This window comes from Nicotiana tomentosiformis, chromosome 10 (genome assembly GCF_000390325.3).
Source record: "Nicotiana tomentosiformis chromosome 10, ASM39032v3, whole genome shotgun sequence".
Classification (NCBI taxonomy): domain Eukaryota; kingdom Viridiplantae; phylum Streptophyta; class Magnoliopsida; order Solanales; family Solanaceae; genus Nicotiana; species Nicotiana tomentosiformis.
The window spans coordinates 38,925,974-38,946,059 of NC_090821.1; the positions used below are offsets into that span (position 1 = coordinate 38,925,974).

Sequence of the window (20,086 nt, forward strand, 5' to 3'; positions counted from 1 at the left end):
CCGATATATAAATGTACAATGGCCAAAGCGACCTCAAAAAGATGCAAAAAGCAAAAAATAAAAACATCTAAATGCCTAAGTGGTCTGGTCCTCATTGGGGGCAGCGCCTTCATCCTCGGGGTCTTCCCCACCTTCAGATTCAGTTAAGCTCTCGGAGTCTTCCTCGGGAAAAGCCAGCTTTCGAGCCCTGGCTTCTTCTACCTTGGCATTCTCGATTTCCGCCAGTATGTCAAAGCTCTGAGCATGGACTCCCTCGAGGGCTTCCCTTCGAGCTTCCACACCTTGCATGATCCTCCAAACTCTTGGCCTATGCCTGAATAGCTTCGACATCAACCTTGAATTGGGCCACTATAGCATCGGCCTTGGTACTAGCCACGACCACCTCAGATGTGGCCGCCTCGAGCTCTGTGGCCAGGCTCTCTTGGCCAGAAACAATCGAGTTAAGCTCATATTAGAGCTCCTAGATCCTCTTGGCTTACACCGAGGTCTTCTCCTTTGCAGCCCGAAGCTGAACCTCGGCCGACGCTAGTTGTGCTTGGACAGCTTCCTCTTGCGAGGTTATGAGGTACATATTTTTCTTGAACTCCTCGGCCTCAGTTTGTATCGTTTCTGTCTGCGCCTAGAGCTGCCCGATTTGTTCAAGCCTTTGTCAAACCCGCAGGATCGGATCATTAGCCATTGAGTCCAGTTCGTCGTCCCTATCTTCAAGTACTCGATTTACCTGTTCGGCCCACTCGATATGCTCCTTCCGAGCCGCTTCTAACTCGGTCTGAAGATTCTCACTCAGAAGCTTATAAGTATCCCTCTTCTTGGTGAGCTCCCGAACCTCAGCCTCGTGCTGGGTTAACTCCTTCCGGATTCGAAGGAAAGCCTCATGGTGCAATACCGAGGCCTGCAAATGTAAAGAAGGGGAAGTTTTTCTTTGATAGCACAAATTGTAACACGCAAAGCAAGGCAATACAAATCCATTTTTATGCTTTCTAGCTATTGCGAAGTTCTTACTTTACTGTTTGTTCTTTATTTACAATTGGCTTTGAACTAAGGGTTTGATCGAGGGCAAAACTACTGTTCAACCTGAGTTTGAGCTGGGCCGTAACATTACAATTAGTTTGATCATTCATTTTATCTTTAACTCCTTTATCTAATATTCTTGATTATTTGTGTTGAATTAATCCACATATCCTTAAAATCGAGTACAAATTCAATTGTTATCCATTTTAAGGGTAAACAGTTTGGTGCCTACCGTGGGGCTAAGGATAATAGTGGTGATTTGATATAAATCTCAATAACACACTCTATTTTATGCTTGTTCTTTAAATTGTTAATTTCAGCTCAGTTTGAAAATGTCAAATTCTCAGTGTGCCCACTTGAACGTTGACGCTGAGTCTAGCCGTCATGACGAAAACAACAATCTGATGCCTAGCAATGAGGTACCTCCTGCTAATCCAACGGAGTCCAGTTGTCGATCCGGTCGATGCTAACTCACAGGTGGCTATCAACGTCAACCTGCCAACTGATCCCAAAAATAGCGTTCGCGGGGGACCCCATCCAACAGCTCGAGAAGCGCCCGAAGGCGAAGGAGATAGGGTAGGCTTACGTTTAATCTTCGAAATGTTTTAGGCTCAACAAGCGGCGATATTGCAGCTGCAGAATCAAAGCCATGCCCCCAGCAGAGTTGAGCCCGAACAGTCCGGTGAATACATCTAAAGAAATGAGCTGATAATCGAGAGACCGGGTGAAGTTGAGCCCGAGGTCATTCCTAAAATAATGGGAATGCTCGAAGCATTAACGAAGCGGGTGGAGTCAGGCGAAAAACAAAATTGAGACCAATGATAAAAATATGGAAACACATATCTAGGGTCGATCAAATTCCGGGAGCACCCCCGATATTGAAATGGCTGGATTCCAAGAAGTTTATCTAGAAGCCTTTCCCTCCGAGCGCGGCACAGAAGCCGATCCCGAAGAGGTTTCGTATGCCTGATATCCCAAAATACAATGGAACCACGGATCTGAATGAGCATGTGACCTCCTATACATGCGCAATCAAAGGGAATGACTTGGAAGATGATGAAATTTAGTCGGTGTTACTGAAGAAGTTTGGGGAAACTTTGTCCAAAGGAGCAATGGTATGGTATCACAACTTACCCTCAAATTCTATTGACTCGTTTGCTATGCTTACAGATGCTTTTGTGAAGGCCCATGTCGGGGCCATCAAGGTCGAGACCAGAAAGTTGAACCTTTTCAAGGTTAAATATAGGGACAACGAGATGCTCATGGAATTCGTTTCGAGGTTCCAGATGGAACGGATGGACCTGCCTCCAGTCGCAGATGATTGGGCCGTTCAGGCATTTACTCAAGGACTTAACCCCCGAAGCTCCTTGGCTTCACAGTAGCTAAAATAAAATTTGGTAGAGTACCCGGCGGTAACTTGGGCCGACATCCACAACAGGTACCAGTAAAAGATCAGAGTCGAGGACGACCAACTCGGAGCCCCTTATGGGTCTATTTATACCATCAGGGCCGACGATAGGTCTAAGAGAGCCGTCTATCATTAGCCAAGGCCGGTCCGGGATCGGTACCAATCATACAACACGAACCGAAAGGGAAATGGGTCCGGGCGTCACCCCACAAGGAACGAAAAGAGAGGCAATCGAGGGCCCAGTAGCCGAGGACTGATGAGCAAAAATGGTTTCGACAGGCTGCTTGGGGGTAGGGAAGCACCAAGATTATCAGTGTATAACTTCAACGTCGATGCCGCCAGCATCGTATCAGCCATCGGGTGCATCAAGGAGACCAAGTGGCCCGGACCGTTGCAATCCGACCCTACCCAAAGAGATCCTAACTTAATGTGCAAGTATCACGGCACTCATGGTCACATGACCGAGGATTGCCGACGATTGAGAGAAGAAGTTTCCCGGTTGTTCAATAACGGGCACCTCAGAGAATTTCTGAGTGATCGTGCTAAAAACCACTTCATGAACAGGGACGCCAATAAATAGGTCGAACTCGTGAGGGCTCAGCACGTCATCAATATGATCATTGGAGGGGTCGATATCCCATAAGTGCCAATGATAAAGCACACTAAAGTATCTATCACAAAGGGAGAAACGCACCCGAGATTATGTCCCGAAGGGAACCATTTCGTTCAGTGACGAGGATGCCGAAGGCATCATGCAGTCACTTAATGATGCACTAGTAATATCCGTACTTATTAATAAATCTCGAGTTAAACATGTGTTGATTGATCCACGTAGCTCGGCCAACATCACCAAATCGCCGGCCAACATCACCAAATCACCAAATCCCAAGCTCAGGAAAAAACTCATTGATTTTCTTAAAGCTAACATAGATTGTTTCACTTGGTCCCATCTTGACATGATAGAGATCCCACCGGAGGTAACCACTCACCAGCTGAGTTTGGACCCAAAGATCCATCCGGTTAAGCAAAATAGGAGACCGTAGTTCGAGGTCAAGCATACGTTCATCAAGTATGAGGTATCCAAACTCCTTAAAATAGGGTCCATTCGGGAAGTTAAATACCCAGACTGGTTAGCTAACGTAGTGGTCGTGCCTAAAAAAGGGAATAAGCTAAGAATGTGTGTAGATTACAATGATCTAAATAAGGCATGCGCCAAGGATTCTTTCCCTTTGCCTAACATCGATCGGATGATCGACGCGACGACCGGGTATGACATACTCAGCTTTCTCGATGCCTATTCCGGGTACAACCAAATTCGGATGGACCCCGACGATCAAGAAAAGACTTCTTTTATCACTAAATGTGGCACCTACTATTATAGTGTAATGCCGTTTGGATTAAGGAATGCAGGTGCCACCTATCAATGCCTAGTAAACCGGATATTCAAAGAACGGATAGGGAAATCAATGTAAGTTTATATTGACGATATGCTAGTCAAGTTCCTGCGAGCAGAGGACCATTTAAAACATTTGTAAGAGACCTTAGACATACTAAAGAAATACAATATGAAGCTGAACCCAGATAAGTACGTGTTCGGGGTTGGATCGGGAAAATTCCTTGGGTTCATGGTATCCAATCGAGGGATCGAGATCAGCCCAGACAAAATTAAATCTACAGAGGATATCACCATGGTGGACAATGTCAAGTCTGTTCAAAGGTTGACCGAGCGTATAGCCGCCCTGGGCCAGTTCATATCGAGGTCCTCGGACAAAAGCCATCGATTCTTCTCACCGTTAAAGAAGAAGAATAACTTTTCCTGGAACCCAGAATGCTAGCAAGCTTTGGAAGAGCTTAAACGGTACTTATCGAGTCCGCCCCTGCTGCACACTCTGAAGGCGAATGAACAGTTGTACCTTTACTTGGCGGTTTCCAAGGTGGCGGTAAGTAGAGTCTTAGTCTGGGAGGAGGGAGGTACGCAATTTCCTATTTACTATGTCAGTAGAACTCTAGGCGAGGCCGAAACAAGGTATACTCACCTGGAAAAATTGGTGCTCGCCTTACTAAGCACCTCCAGAAAACTAAAGTCGTACTTTTAATGCCCCCCCATATGTTTCGTGACCTCTTACCCACTGAGGAACATTATGCACAAACCCGAGATCTCGGGCCCGTTGGCCAAATGGGCCGTCAAAATCAGCAAGTACAATATCAAGTATCGACTCCGAACCGCCATAAAATCTCAAATTTTGGCAGACTTCATGGCCGACTTTATGCCGGCCTTAATACTCGAAGTCGAAGGGGAATTACTGTTAACCTCGGGGACCACTTCGGGAATCTGGACCCTTTTCACGGACGGTGCCTAGAACGCAAAGGGGTCTGGGCTCGACATCGAATTGAAACCGTCTACGGGGAATATAATTAAGAAATCTATCAGAACTGTGAAATTAACTAACAATGAGGCCGAGTATGAGGTCATGATTGTAGGTCTAGAATTGGCCAAAGCCTTGGGGCCGAGGTGATCGAAGCTAAGTGTGACTCCCTCCTCATGGTAAATCAAGTGAACGGGACGTTCGAAGTAAAGGAAGAACGGATGCGAAGATACTTAGACAAATTACAGGTAAAGTTGCATCAATTCAGGGAATGGACCCTACAACACGTACCCCGAGATCAGAACAACGAGGCCATTGCTCTGGCTAATTTAGGGTCGTCGATCGAAGCCGATGAATTCTGTTTGGGAACAATAGTGCAGTTCAAGAAGTCAGTAATAGAAGAAGGCCACGCCGAAGTAAACTCAATGAGTTTAACTTGGGACTGGAGGAACAAGTACATAGACTACTTGAAGACTGGAAAATTGCCCTCGGATCCCAAAGAATCGAGAGCCCCGCGTACCAAGGCTGCCAGATTTAGTTTGATCGAAGGGGTATTATTTAGGAGAATCTTTGACGGCCCGCTATCCAGATGCTTGGGACCGGAAGAGACCAAATATGCCTTGAGAGAAGTTCCTGAAGGCACTTTCGGGAACCATTTGGGGGGCATAATCTTTGGTTCGAAAACTAATCAGGGCCGGCTATTACTGGACCAAAATGGAGAAAGATGCGAAGGACTTCGTACGAAAATGCGATGACTACCAGAGACACGCCCCGATGATCCACCAATCGGGAGAGATGCTCCACTCAATTTTATCCCCGTGGCCATTTATGAAGTAGGGAATGGACATCGTCGCTCCCCTAACGTGGGCACCCAGTAAAGCTCAATTCATAATATTCATGACCGAATATTTTTCCAAATGGGTTAAGGCTCAAGAATTCGAAAAGGTCCGAGAGAAATAAGTTATTGACTTCATCTGGGACCACATAATATGTTGATTTGGGATACCGGCCGCAGTCGTTTGCGATAATGGAAAATAATTCGTCGGTAGCAAGGTAAATAAGTTTTTTGAAGATCACAAGATTAAGAAGATAATATCAACACCTTATCACCCTAGTGGGAATGGTAGGCAGAATCAACAAACAAGACCATACTTCAAAACCTAAAAATGAGGTTGACCGGTGCGAAAGGGAAATGGAAGGAGATCCTTCCCGAAGTTCTATGGGCATACCATACGACATCAAAGTCTAGCACCAGGGCCACCCCGTTTTCATTGGTCTATGGAGCCGAAGACTTAATACCAGTCGAGGTGAGGGAACCAAGCCTCAGGTTCCAATATGCGACCAGAAGAGCCAAATGGTGAGGCCATGATCACGAGCCTAGAACTATTAGATGAAAGGCGGGAGGCCGCCCTAGTCCGGTTGGCCGCCCAGAAATAACGAATAGAAAGGTGTTACAACCGAACAGCCAGCCTCCGACACTTTCAAGTGGAGGACTTGGTGTTGAGAAAAGTAACATTACACACCAGAAACCCGAATGAGGGGAAGCTGGGACCGAACCGGGAAGGACCATATCGAGTTGTCATAATAACCGGTAAAGGCTCGTACAAACTCAAAGTAGGAAACGGCATACAACTACCGAACAACTAGAACGTGGCACACTTAAAGCAGTACTACTGCTAAGTTACAAACTCAATTACTCTTTAATCATGTTATAAATCGGACTAACGTTTGTAGGTAAACGGCCGAGGATGGATGTGGCTATTAGGTCTGAAAGTATGTGTTGCACTCTTTTTTCCTTGAACCAGTTTTGTCCCAAAATGGGTTTTTCAGCCAGATTTTTAACGAGGCAATAATAAAATATGCCAACTTAAATTCGAAGACTAGTTTTAGACCATATTCAATGATCGTTCGCTTCAGCTCAATAGTATCCAAGCCCTCACGAGTTTGACCTCGAATACTGGGGTCCATTACCCTCAGATTAAGGTCTTTAGCGAGGAAAAAAGAAAATTTTGTATGCTAAAAGCTAAGGCTTGGTAGTTAGGATCCATTGTAAGGGCCAAACGGTCGTACGAATCGTGCTCACATAGTCCGGTCTAGCCATGACACAAGTTTGTTTTTGCGCTTTCGATCTTGTACCTTGCATACTAAGAAATAAAATAAATTTTTGCTTTGCTGTTACAAATTTTTGCTTCTTTGATCCTGGATCCTAGAGCCCACGGGCTACCCCTACTCGGGGACTATCGAGCCCCAGGGCTACCCCTACTCGGGACTGTCGCCCGAAAAAATATCTGATGACCCGGGCTCTAAGAAGTCCGAAGCATCAAATCTATTAGGCGGGGCCCAAATATAAAAGGCTACGACCACCCTAAAAACGACTCTGAGAAGTTCGAAGCCTGTAACCAGAAAGTAAGGCCTTTAGAAAAATACAAAACCTACTAAAAGATTACCCTCAGCAAAAATATCGTCTAAAAACACTTAAGAATCTTGGGAACCTACGGTCTCACCAAGGGTCCAAAGCCTCGAGCAAACAAAGCTTCATCAAAGTCGGGCTTCGTTCGAACTTCCGAAAAACGAATACCCCGGAACTATATCTAATTCTATGGTAACGCACCAAAAACAATATACAAATAAAAGTTGCAAGAAGATGCTGGAAAAGTAAAGACACGATATTTCCAGAAAGGGAAAATATGATATATATATATATATATATACACACACACAAAGGCCCGATAGAACGACCTCAAAATAAACCAAAAAAAATAAGGAAAAATAAAAAACTGAAAATGTACTAAGGCATCTACGCCCGGTCTTCACCGGGGCCCGACTCGTCGCCATAACTGTCAGAGCCCTCAGAGCCTTCGGAACCCTTGGAGCCTTCGGCTCTCTCAGGCTCGTAGAGCTCCTTTTCCTCGGACTCAAGCCTCTTAGCTTCTTTGATCTCGGCCGATAGGTCGAAACCTCGGACGTGGATCTCTCTTCGGGACATCCGCTGCATATATTTTATCTTTGTCTTTAGCCGGGTCTCGGCTGCCTCCACATCGGCCTTGTACTGGTCCACCATTTCCAGGGATTTAGCAGAAGTTGTGTCCAATTTGGACCTCAGTTCCACATATTCTCTTCCGAGAGCATCCCGTTCCGCGACGGTCGAGCTCAGCTGTGCCCGGAGATCATTGTTCAACCGAGACCCCTTATCAACTTTGTCCTTCACCACCCAAAGTTGGTTCTCACCCGATGCCAGCTCCACCTTCGCAGCTTCCTTCTCCGAGGCTAATAGGTTTATCTTGCCCTTCCATACTTCGATCGTGGATTTGACCTCATCCATCTCAGCCCATAACTGGTCGATCAGGTTAATCTTTTGTTGGACCTGCGAAGTTATGTTGTTAGTCACCACGACTAGCTCCTCATTTTTAGCTTCAAAGACCTTTACCTTATCAACCAGGTCGGCATGTTCCCGCTTCAGGGTCGAGGCCTCCTTCTGTGTTTTTTCCAGCTCGGCCTGAAGAATTGGGAGGTCTTTAAGGGCCTCGTCCTGTTGCTCACTAAGAAGCATGTATATGTGCTTCTTCCAGACCTACTTTTTGAGCTCGAACTCGAGCTGGCTAATTTCCAAGCGGTACCGGAGGAAGGTTTCATGGTGAAGCATTGAAGCTTGTAAATGGGATTCATAAAGAGGTACAAATGTGTTGACGCCTTACCCGGTTCAGCGCCTGTTGTGCCTCATTGAAAAGACTTGACGTGCCCACCTCATTCATCTTTTCCTGATCCTCCTCAGTCACTAGGCATCGAAGGTAGCTGGCTACTCCCACTGGAGTAGACAGGACCCGAGCATCCTCCAGGATTGTGAGAAAGATCATTCTCTTGCACTCGGGGTCCACGATCGGCGATGGAAATTACTTCACTAGTCTTGGGTTCGAACTCACCCCGCCAACTCCCGAGGGCATGTCCTTCTCCGGTATCTCCATGTGGCTCAGCCCGAAAAATCCTCCAATATGGACATGTCCATGCTGTCAAAAAAGGAGTTGAGGAGATCATCTAAACCCTGGACTCCATCACTTGACTTTTCTTTGCCTGCTTGGGCCTCGTCGAGCATGGACTCGGTATAGGAGGACGTCTACATGATGTCAATGACATCGGTTGCCTCCTTTGAAATAGGAGCGTCTTCCTGGAAGGTCGCAGCCTCCATATTCCCCTCAAGTTCCCGAGCCATCAGGGGATCGACCTCGTGGTCCCCTTTCTCGGTCGTCACCTGCTCCCCAGTAGGGGTCGATCCATGAGCGATGAAGATGTCATCTTATTCGGGATCATCCCTGAGCCGGTAGAGATAGCCAGGGTCCGGTGCCCTGGACTTGGTATTTTTCTTGGGCTTTCGGGCTCGAGTGGCCTCCCCCTTCTTCCTCTTCCCCTCGGGGTCCGGGGAACCCGAGGACTTTCTCTTTTTCTTATTCTTCTCCTCCTTCGTGGCAGCCTCGGGCTGTCCCGAAACGGAGGGCTCGGCAGGCAAAGACAGATCCTCATCCTCATCAAGCGGCCTAAGTTCGGCGGTCTTAGGCAGACTTATAAGGAAGAAGAAAAGGTTAGCACTATATGAGTTAAGAGCGTGAGGGTAACTATTTCAGGGAAGAACCTTACCATAAGAACGGGCCTCCCATTTTCCCTTCAAGAGATTGCGCCATGCGCGCTCGGAGTACAACATCTACTTACAAATCCCCTCGATCCACTCCTTGAATCGGGGGATTGCATCTGGAACTTGGGAAACAGTTGCACGACCACAAACACAAGCGATGAGAAAAAGAAATAAAAAGGAAGAAATACCCAAGAAAGACAATACTTACGGGATGCGTTCCACTCCTCAGGGAACGGCAGAAACTCGGTGGAAATCGGGTCTTCAGTTTTCACTCGAACGAACCTCCGCTTCCAACCTAGGTCCCGGTCCTCGTCAATGCTCGAGAAAGGAGCCTTGCTTCCTCCGCGGACGAACGTGATCAATCCCCCTCGGAAGATTCAGGGACTGTACAGGCGAAGTAGGTGGTCGAGGGTGAACCGAGGAGACTCAGTGTTGATCACGAAATTGTGCAAGAGGATCACAATCCTCCAGAAGGATGGGTGGATTTTCCCAAGGCACACCTCATACCTCTTACAGAAAGCAAGAACTATGGGATCCACAGGGGCGATCGTGAAGGGGTAAGTGTAAACACTCAGATACTCCTTCACATGAGTAGTAATATCATCATTGGGCCCGAGGATGACCACGTCCTTGCCCTCCCACTTGCAATCCGCTCGGACTACGAGTAGGGTTTCTTCAGTGACAGAGCATATGTATCTCCATGATCCCTCGCCTCGGTCTTGTTGACTAGAGGCCTTCTCAATCTTGAAGTCATCCCCGATAGAGCAGCCCCCGGGTATGAAGCTCTTCATGGAGGGCTCCTGAGCCACCCCGGGAATGGCCACCTCGGCATCTGCGGCCGGGTGGAAAGACGAGGGGGCAGCCTGCTAAGGCATGAACTTGGAAGTTTTAGCCATCGTGATATGGGAAAATATGAAGATTTGAATGGAAGTATGAAGACTTGAAGGAGAATATGAAGATTCGAAGGAAAAATATGAAGATTTGAAGAAAGAGTATGAAGGGTTTGAAGATTAGAGATGAAGATATGAAGGCTCAAGAGGCATGGCATGGAGATTTGAAAAAGTTAAAAGCCGTTAGAAAATTCAAAGGTAAAAGCTAAGATCGGAAAGTGAAAGAAGTGTAAAAGGTCGAAGTTTTTATAAGGGAAAATGCAATCAATGCGCAACGTTTCACATTCGAAGACAGCCAGCCGATGACCGACACGTGTCCGAAGTCAGAACGACGCGACTGATGGGACGTTTTGATTTACCTGTTATCTCAGTTATAACGTACGAGGGAAGAAATTGGGGTTCATCTATTCGTTTCCAATCGATCCGACGAACCTACTCCCTGGAAAATGGCGGACTATCTGTATACAGGTAAAATCGGGGACAATTCATACCCTTATTTCCCGGTGAAGAAGACGGAAGGAGGGCACCGACACATGAGGTTGAAATCGAGGCTGGGAGCCTTTCGTACCAAGACCTATGAAAGGTGAACAATGTGCTCATCGTCGGGCGTGATAAAGCAACGCTCCCTAGACTTGAAACGAGCTCTAAGACCTTGGGAAATATGGCAAGCAATCACGCACGACTAACAGAGAGCCGTGATGTCCGTAACTAACCGGATATCACGGCACAGATCTTGCCCGATGTCGGTTACAAATAAGTAATTAACGAGAAAGGAAGATTTTTACCTTTTTTAGACTTGTACTAGGGATGAAACTCTCATACTATATAAAGGAGAAGTTTTTCTTTGATAACACACATTATAACACGCAAACCAAGGCAATACAAATTTATTTTTCTGCTTTCTAGCTATTGTGAAGTTCTTACTTTACTGTTTGTTCTTTATTCATAATTGGCTTCGAACTAAGGGTCCGATTGAGGGCAAAACTAATGTTCAACCTGAGTTCGAGTTGGGCCGTAACGTTACAATTGGTTTGATCATTCATTTTGTCTTTAACTTGTTTATCTAATATTCTTGATTATTTGTGTTAAATCAATCTACATATTCTTAACCGCGTACAAATTCAATTGTTATCCATTTTAAGGGTAAACAAAGTTAAAAATAGTTAAGCACATTACAAATTATAACAGCAGTAGTCTTTACAAGACTTACAATTTTCAACTTTACAGCACACCCATATTAATAAGATTTGTACTTCAATTCAACAAAATATATGCCATTTGTCAATTTTATGAAGATTAAAAATGACATTTTTATCTTTTTAGAAATTATTTAATATTGAAATTTTAATTTTTCTCTTTAACGACATGACTTGTTGGGATCCACTTGATATTAAAGGAGAGGAAATTAAAATATCCGATACCACTTTTGTCACGATCCAAACCGATGGGCCGCGATAAGCACCCGATTCCTTACTCAACCGAGTACCAACATAACGTATCTTTTCGTATCATACTATCATAGATAACTGAGCCGGAGAGGCTACTGTGAGATAGGTAGAATACATCATGTAATACCAACTTATACATAAGACATATAGGCCTATAAGACCAAAATAACCACTCATACATTGAACATAGGCCGACAAGGCCATACAATATTTTAGGTACATGACATCTGTCTATAAGCCTCTAAGAATACATAATTATCATAAAGGTCGGGACAGAGCCCCGCCATACCAAACAATACACATCTAAATCATACTGACCAAACAAGCAACTCCGGAGCAAATGGAGTGCACCAACATATTCCGCTGAGCTGATCGCCTACTTGTAGGACTCTCGACCTGTCTATCGAGACATGCGGGCATGAAACGCAGATTTTATTGGAATTAAATCCGTAAAATAATTTGGATTATATTTTAAATTCAAGTTATATTAGTTCAAATAAATTTATTGGGCTAATATAGTTGTATTAATTATAAGTCCAATATATATATGGATTAAATAAAGACCTTAATCCATTGGGCTAGCCCATATAATTGGACTACAAATAATGAGCCCACTTCATTAAGCCTAAGACGACATCTTCCTAGAGGCCCAATTTGGTGCCACGTGTCAAATGACGTGGCACGCCAAGTCAAACAGAAGAGCCAATAGGATCGTGCCACGTGTCAAAATGACAAGGCATGCCAAGTCAAATTAAAAGGCCATTGAAATCATGCCACGTGTGCAAGTAACATGTTTTGACCAATCAAATGGGGTCTTGTCACTCTTAAATCTGATTGGTCGGAAAGAGTTTGTTCTCATCACAACTCTTCCCTCCCACAACTATAAATAGGGGTCTTCATAACCTAAAAATACTACAAGAAAAGGCTCAATTTATGGAGGTTATTTTGTCAATTTGTGACGGTTTTTGACCCCCGACAAATTGTATTGAGGCGATTTTTTAAAACGCTACAGTTACGTTCGTCACGAGCATATTTGAGGCGGTTTTTTAAAACCTCCACGACAACCGTCGCAAAATAACTTTTTACATTGTGAGAGTTTTAAATCAATTTGTGACAATTTAGAACCTCCATTAATATGGTTTTAGTGTTTCAAAAAAAAAATTCGGGGATTTTTAAACCCCCACAATATGATTTCAGCATTAAAAAAAATATATGGGGTTTTATAACCTCCCCCCTCCCCCCCAAATATGATATTAATGTTCAAAAAATATTAGTGGTAGTTCATTTTGCCACTGTTAAATAAATAATTTTATTGAATAAGTTATAATATAAGTCAAATTTTATTAGAAACAACCATTGTGAGAAACATTACAAATTCAAATCCATACCAAATTAAACAAAGCTATTATCAAGTATGATATCTAATATGGTGACCAACTAGATAGGATAGTAAAAACTGTATATATATTCATTATTATAACATTTAGCTCCACCATTTATTCTAAATAAAATAGAGTACTGCTCTCTAGCTAAGGCTCCATAGACTGCCGAAACACAACTGACAGGCAGGTACAAAAACTCTTAAGAAAACTATTAACTCTTGGCAATACCGCAATAACATGGTAATGATACAATGGCAAAGAAATTGATGGGTTATAAAAACCTGAACTTAACTAAGAACAGGGAGTTCTCAATATTCTTGTAATAATCAACAATGAATTTTAACCATGTTGTGACCATACTCTCTCAGTTGTGCTGCATCCATGTGCTTCAATTCACCCTCCCTAACTATGAAAAAAAAATTCAAAGATTATACGTAAAAGCACATTCGGCAAATATAAACTTTAAAGCAATGAGCATACATGCAAAGTGTAATGATTTTGAAGTGATACATTTTAACATCAAACAAAGGCAATTAATAATACATTAAAAGCGAAGCATTTTGACATCAAAGTAACCACAATTTTATTGAGTACTATACCATCCATAACTCAGAGTTTGTTGAAGGCCACTCAGTTTTTACTTTTGACAAACCAAAGGAAAAAGCATATTGATGAGCTACAACAAGGCCAATCATTTTTCATCATTCATGGCAACACTAAATCAATGGAAAAGTATGAGTTTGTTGAAGTCGTAAACTACACAGTAGTACTTATTCTCGTTATGGTACTAGACATAGAGTTAGTCTTGGATTTAATTGTTAATTGGTTGAACAAGATAAGTTTTATGGAAAAGAAACGTTCAACTTGTCCAGAGCATATGTTATAGATAAAGTTAAAAAGGTTTACATCCAATGCAATCAGAAATTCAAATTATGCAGAGCCTTTTTTATAGGTTAAAATTATGCAAAGCCTTGACAAACACATGGTTTCATTGACCAATCTAAATAAACTATTTCTTTCCATAGCTATATCTACTATTGCAAATAATTTTTAACTAGTAAGCTTTCTCAGAAGTCACAACCTTCCAGAGGAAAGCAACCTTAGAACTAACACTGCACTTGAGCTTTTAGGAAACATATTGACAAAGTTCTACCTCATTATTTATTTCCTTGACTAACATGGAAATCCAACAGCCATATTTTATTATACTGAAAATAAAATAAATGCTTAGGAGCTCAAACAGGGACAAACATGAATCTCACGCGACTGAAAAAATGAAGTAAATATTTTTTTTATAAGAAGAGAGTAGTCTCCTAATAAAACTAAGGACAACAACAACTGTACTACAACAACTATTACTATTACGCCTCAATTTCCAAGCTAGTGTGATTAGATATATGAATCCTCACTAACCATTTCGACTACCAAAGATAAATACAAAATATAAATCCTTGCCAGCCAGAATATAAAGTACAAAGCTCCCACCCAATTGCAAAAATTAGAATATAGTTTCTGTAACTTCTTGTATTTTATTAATCATTGAGAGAAGTTGAAGTATGAAGTATGTCCCAACTACTACAAATTTCTAATAACATGAGGTGAGTAAGGACCATGAGGGGCAAGTATATATAGTCTTTCCCTAACCTTTCCCCCCTATTAAACCCAATGGACTTGTTTTGTAGCAAAAATATGCAAGCACCTATTTATTGGGCACCCGAAGTTATTGGTCGTGCATTGGGTATCTTTATAGGAAATGAAGCACTATCCAATAGTCATAGCAACATCTACAATTTATAATTATGACTTTTATTCTTTAATTTTTTATTTTTGGTTGATGAATATGGTCATAGTTCAATTTATTCAACCAGCCTAAAGCTCTAAGGTTAAACTTTCAGTTGGTGTGAAAAACGCCTCTTACTTGAGAGGATCAGTTGAGTAGCAAAGGAAGCTTACATAAGACCTTGTTAATAACCCCAAGCAACAAGAGAATTATCGAACATATGATGTCACCAATTATATATAAAGAAAAGTTAATTTAGAGAGGTGAGGTTTACCTCATACATAGCCTATTGCATCTCCGAACACGTAAGTTCAAATTTCTGCTATACATAGGCTCATTTTATTCTTTTTATCTGCTTGCAGAGTTCAATGGAAGAATACGTGTATTTCATCAAACAATTGGCATGCACTATGCACATAAGAAAATGCAGTAAAAATAATCTCACAAGTCACATATCAACAATGATTATATTTGTCTGTACACAAGAATAAGATTAAAATAACAGAAAGAATATAAAATTACAATGGTAAGAATCAAAAGAGGGATCTATTATACCTTGTAGAGTTGTAGAATAGTAATGAAAAGAGCACTAAGTCATTGCTGACTTCACAATGGTAAACTTTTGCTGACTTTACAATAGTAAAATATTAAGTGGGATCTGCAGAATATCAATGAAAAATGCAAGGAAACAAAAACTGGACGAGTTATGCTCAATCAATTCTTGGAAAATAAACACTGAATGTTTTTCTAGCTTTAATTTTCCATCAGCAAAATTAGGGTTTGACTGACGAAGTCTATGGGCAGCGACAGAGATTGATAGAGAGTAGCGAGAGATGAGTTATAATACCTGAGTTTTGGGGATGGTGGCCTGCGATAGGGAGACAGAGCGACAAGGGTTGGGCAATAACGACGAGAGCAGAGAAATATGAAAAATGAGGTTGGGCAGCAACTATTATTTTGTGAATTTTTACAGAGCAAAAAAATGAGGGAATATCAAAAAGAAAAAGGAATGGAGGGAATTGGTCATAGTTGGATTAAGAAAATCGCGGGAAACATAAAGAATCAAAATTTTGACTGGCTTTTAGTGGGGTTCTTTTATAACCCCTATACATAAACCTCCACAAATACAATTATTTTGAGGGGATTGACACAAACGCCACAAAACTAACGAATAGTGGGGGTTTCTTATGACCTCCCTAAATAAACCCCAACAAATTAAGCTTTTTCTTGTAGTAAAAAAAGGACCAGAAGTTATAATAAGAAGCAAGAGAGAGCTCGTGGATCAAACGCCGCAAATTTCTCTACAAGTTTCAAGCTTCAAACAATCAAGTTCAAGTTCAATAAATCAAGTTCAAGCTCAAGAATGAAGAACAAATCAAGATTCAAATGGTACGAGTTCAAATCAAAGTTCGTGCTAGTTGAATCCAAGATCATTATTCGTGGCAACAAATGTAGATTCAAGATCAAGCTCAAGGGCCCTTGAATTTATTTACTATTGGAAAGTAGAATCAGAGGATACATAGAGATTGTAACACTCATATTGCTTGAAATCAAATACTACGATTGTTGCATTATTTTTCGGTCTCGATTATTTTCTTTTGCAAAATTTTATTATCTACAAATTCTAGAATTTGATTGAAATTCTGTGGATTGAGACCGAAAAATATTGTCAAGCAATTAATCGAGAACGAAATATATTGTAACAATCGTAATATTTGATTTCAAGCAATATGAGTGTTACAATCTCTATGGATCATCTAATTCTACTTTGCAATAGTAAATAAAAGAGCCTACGAGCGTAATCTTAAATTTTATTTTATTTTAATCCAAGTGCATGAGGTCTAATCTTGATTTTAATCTTGACGTATTTTTAATCCAAGGGCTTGTAGCTTGTTCTTGAATCTTCGTCTTGATCTTTAATCCTTAGAACACTTGAATGCTTGTAGCTTTTAGAGAAATATGCAGCGTTTGATCCACAAGCTCTCTCTTGCTTCTTGCTCACCTTCGTTGTGAACTTCACAGGTGATGTGTTGACATTTATAGCTTCTTTGTTTTCAGACTTGGGTGCAAACTTGCTCCATTTTTTGACTTCTTGCTTGTCGTTCCCTTTGCGAGGCTCATAGATAGGCAGCCTTTCATTTCCAGCGGAGGTCATGCTTAACTCCATGTCATGGGCACGAGTCACAAGTTTTTCAAATGTGCTAGGCTTGATACCTTGCAAAATATAGCGAAGTCCCCAATGCATGCCTTGGATGCAAATCTCTATGCACGAAGCTTCACTAAGCCTATCTTTGCAGTTGAGGCTTAAGCTCCTCCAGCGGTTGATGAAGTCAATAACTAGCTCATTCTTTCGTTGATGAGCGTTTGTAAGTTCGGTCATGCTTACGATGCGTCTTGTGATATAGAAACGATTAAGAAACTCTTGCTCTAACTGCTCCCAACTATCGATGGATCCAGGTTCGAGATCTGTGTACCAATCGAATGCATTACTTCTGAGAGATCGAACAAACTGTTTGACAAGATAATTACCGTACGTTCCAGCATTGCTGCAAGTTTCAACAAAGTGCGCTACATGTTGTTTCGGATTTCCCTTGTCGTCGAATTGGTGCAACTTAGGAGGTTGATAAGCAGCATGCATATTCAAGTTATCAATTCTTTGCATATACGACTTTGCATATGTGAGATATAATTTGGATGACGACTCATGTTTATCTTTGATAGCCTCCATGATGAACTCCTTCAATATTTCAACGGGAATTAGACCTTCAGCGAAGACTTGAATCTCCTTAGTTGTCGTTGCTTGATTTTCGGAGGAGTCCCATTTCTTGTGTAACCTTTGAAGATTTAAAGGTGTTTATATGGATTCTCCTTCTACTATGCTATCCAACTTATTTGTTAAATTGGAAAGTTTAGCATCTTGATCTTGCACGCGCTTTGACAAGCCTTCAACTGCTTTCGTCAAATTTGCGAGTTGTTCTTCTACGGTAGAAACTTCAATAACCATTGCTTGCATGATGTATGTAGTGGATGAAAAATAAAATAGATCATTATTGGGATATAGCTAGGAGGTCGCATTAATGGAGACTAAAGTAGATCCAACGCTCAAGTCATCATCATAAACTTGCATGAAAGGTTTCTTAGACTTAGATAAACTTAGTTGGGCAAGAACCTTTTCGATCCTTTTGGCGACATCATTCCCTTTTTGGATCGTGCTTGTAGAGGATCTTGATCCTTTTGAAGATGAAGATCCGAAAATAGGGGTTGACGTTGATGACACTTGGAGTGCTTGTTGTCCTAAAGAGCTTGCTTTGCTCCTTGTAAATGGCCCAAAATTTCCAAAGGTAACATCGAGGATGTTTTCCACATTAGCATAGAACTTGGAATTAGTAGCCTCACTAGAAGTTGATCTGGAGTTAATTTTCTGTGAAGCTATTTCGACGTTCTTGGACTTTGGTGATTGAAAAGTTGAAATGAGAGGTTGAGATTGTCCCACTGGGCGTACCAGAATTTGTAAACAATAAAATTTTGTCAAAAAATTAATCGAGACCGAAAAATATTGCAACAATCTTAGTATTTGATTTCAAGTAATATGAGTGTTACAATCTCTATGGATTCTCTGATTCTACTTTCTAATAGTAAATAAATTCAAAGGCCCTTGAGCTTGATCTTGAATCTATATCTATTGCCACGAACGATGATCTTGGATTCAACTAGTACGAACTTTGATTTGAACTCATACTCCTTGTATCTTGATTTATTCTTCGTTCTTGAGCTTGAACTTGATTTCTTGAAGCTTAAAACTTGTAGAAAAATTTACGGCGTTTGATCCACGAGCTTTCTCTTGCTTCTTGTTATAACTTCTGGTCCCTTTTTCTGGGTTATGAAAACCCCTATTTATAGTTGTGGGAGGGAAGAGTTGTGACGAGAACAAACTCTTTCCGACCAATCAGATTGAAGAGTGACAAGGCCCCATTTGATTGGTCAGAACATGTCAATTGTACACGTGGCATGATTTCATTGGTCTTTTAATTTGACTTGGCATGCCTTGTCATTTTGACACGTGGCACGATCCTATTGGCTCTTTTGTTTGACTTGGCGTGCCATGTCATTTGACACGTGGCGTCAAACTAGGCCTCTAGGAAGATGTCGTCTTGAGCTTAATGAAGTGGGCTCATCACTTGTAGTCCAATTAAATGGGCAATCCCAATGGATTAAGACCTTTATTTAATTCATATATATTGGACTTATAATTAATCCAACTATATTAGTTCAATAAGTTTATTTGATCAAATATAACTTGAATTTAAAATATAGTCCGAATTATTTTACGGATTTAATTCTAATAAAATTTACATGCCAACAGAACCCCCCTCCCCCCAAAACACACACACAAGAGGATAATTTTGTACTTTGTATATATTGACTTACGTATCAAATGTCTTATAATAATTGCATGCTTAAGTGTATGGTTCGTTCTAGTACTTTACCTTGATCTCATTGTCAAAACCTCACCAGCATACCTGAAGGTATGAATTATATGTGTCGTGAAGTTTTTCTTGACCTTTAAATAGAAATTATGGATAAAAAATTAAATAAAATGACTATTTAGGGAGCCAAGTGATTATATAACATGTTTCAGGGACTAATGTGAAAGCTAACTCCTTACAGTTGCATCTGGATTACTTTCTTAATTTATTTTCGAAGAAAATTCCGTCAATGTGTCAAAACTTTGTATAATATTTTAATTTCTTTTTTCACGTAATCCTGAGTGAAGTAATTGGTTGCTTTATGCTTAGTTCAAGTTCCTTAGGAATTAATATATGAATTTAGCTTAACATCCTTAAACCTGTCATGACGTGGAACAATATTTCCAAGAAATAAATACTTGTATACAGTCGAAATAGATTCCGGCCTTCGTATGATCGGTCGAGGTCAAAACGTAATAGATCGGAGTAAGACTTCAAAATGGGTTCTGAAGATGGTACAAACAACCTTCGAGCCCGAGGGACCGATCAATGTCGAGCTCGATATCATTATCAAGCTCGAATCCAAATCGAACTATGATGCAAAGTAAAGTTATCGAGCTTATGATTCAGAGACCAACCAACCCTGACCCCGAACCAATGCAAGGATCCGAGTCAGAATCGAGCTCAAGTCAAGATCGAGAGCTCGAGTCG

General features: G+C 41.5%; 1 long non-coding RNA gene across 2 annotated transcripts; it reads right to left on the bottom strand.

The window, feature by feature from the left end:
• Positions 1 to 13,194: 13,194 nt before the first annotated feature.
• Positions 13,195 to 16,138, bottom strand: LOC104106980 (uncharacterized). Of its 2 annotated transcripts, XR_688682.4 has the most exons (3): positions 15,757 to 16,138; positions 15,465 to 15,567; positions 13,195 to 13,535 (listed from the first exon to the last, which is right to left on the bottom strand). It is a non-coding gene; the product is annotated as an uncharacterized lncRNA (long non-coding RNA). The 2 variants fall into 2 exon arrangements; XR_011411508.1 differs by having other exon boundaries at positions 15,465 to 16,138.
• Between the last annotated feature and the right edge of the window lie 3,948 nt (positions 16,139 to 20,086).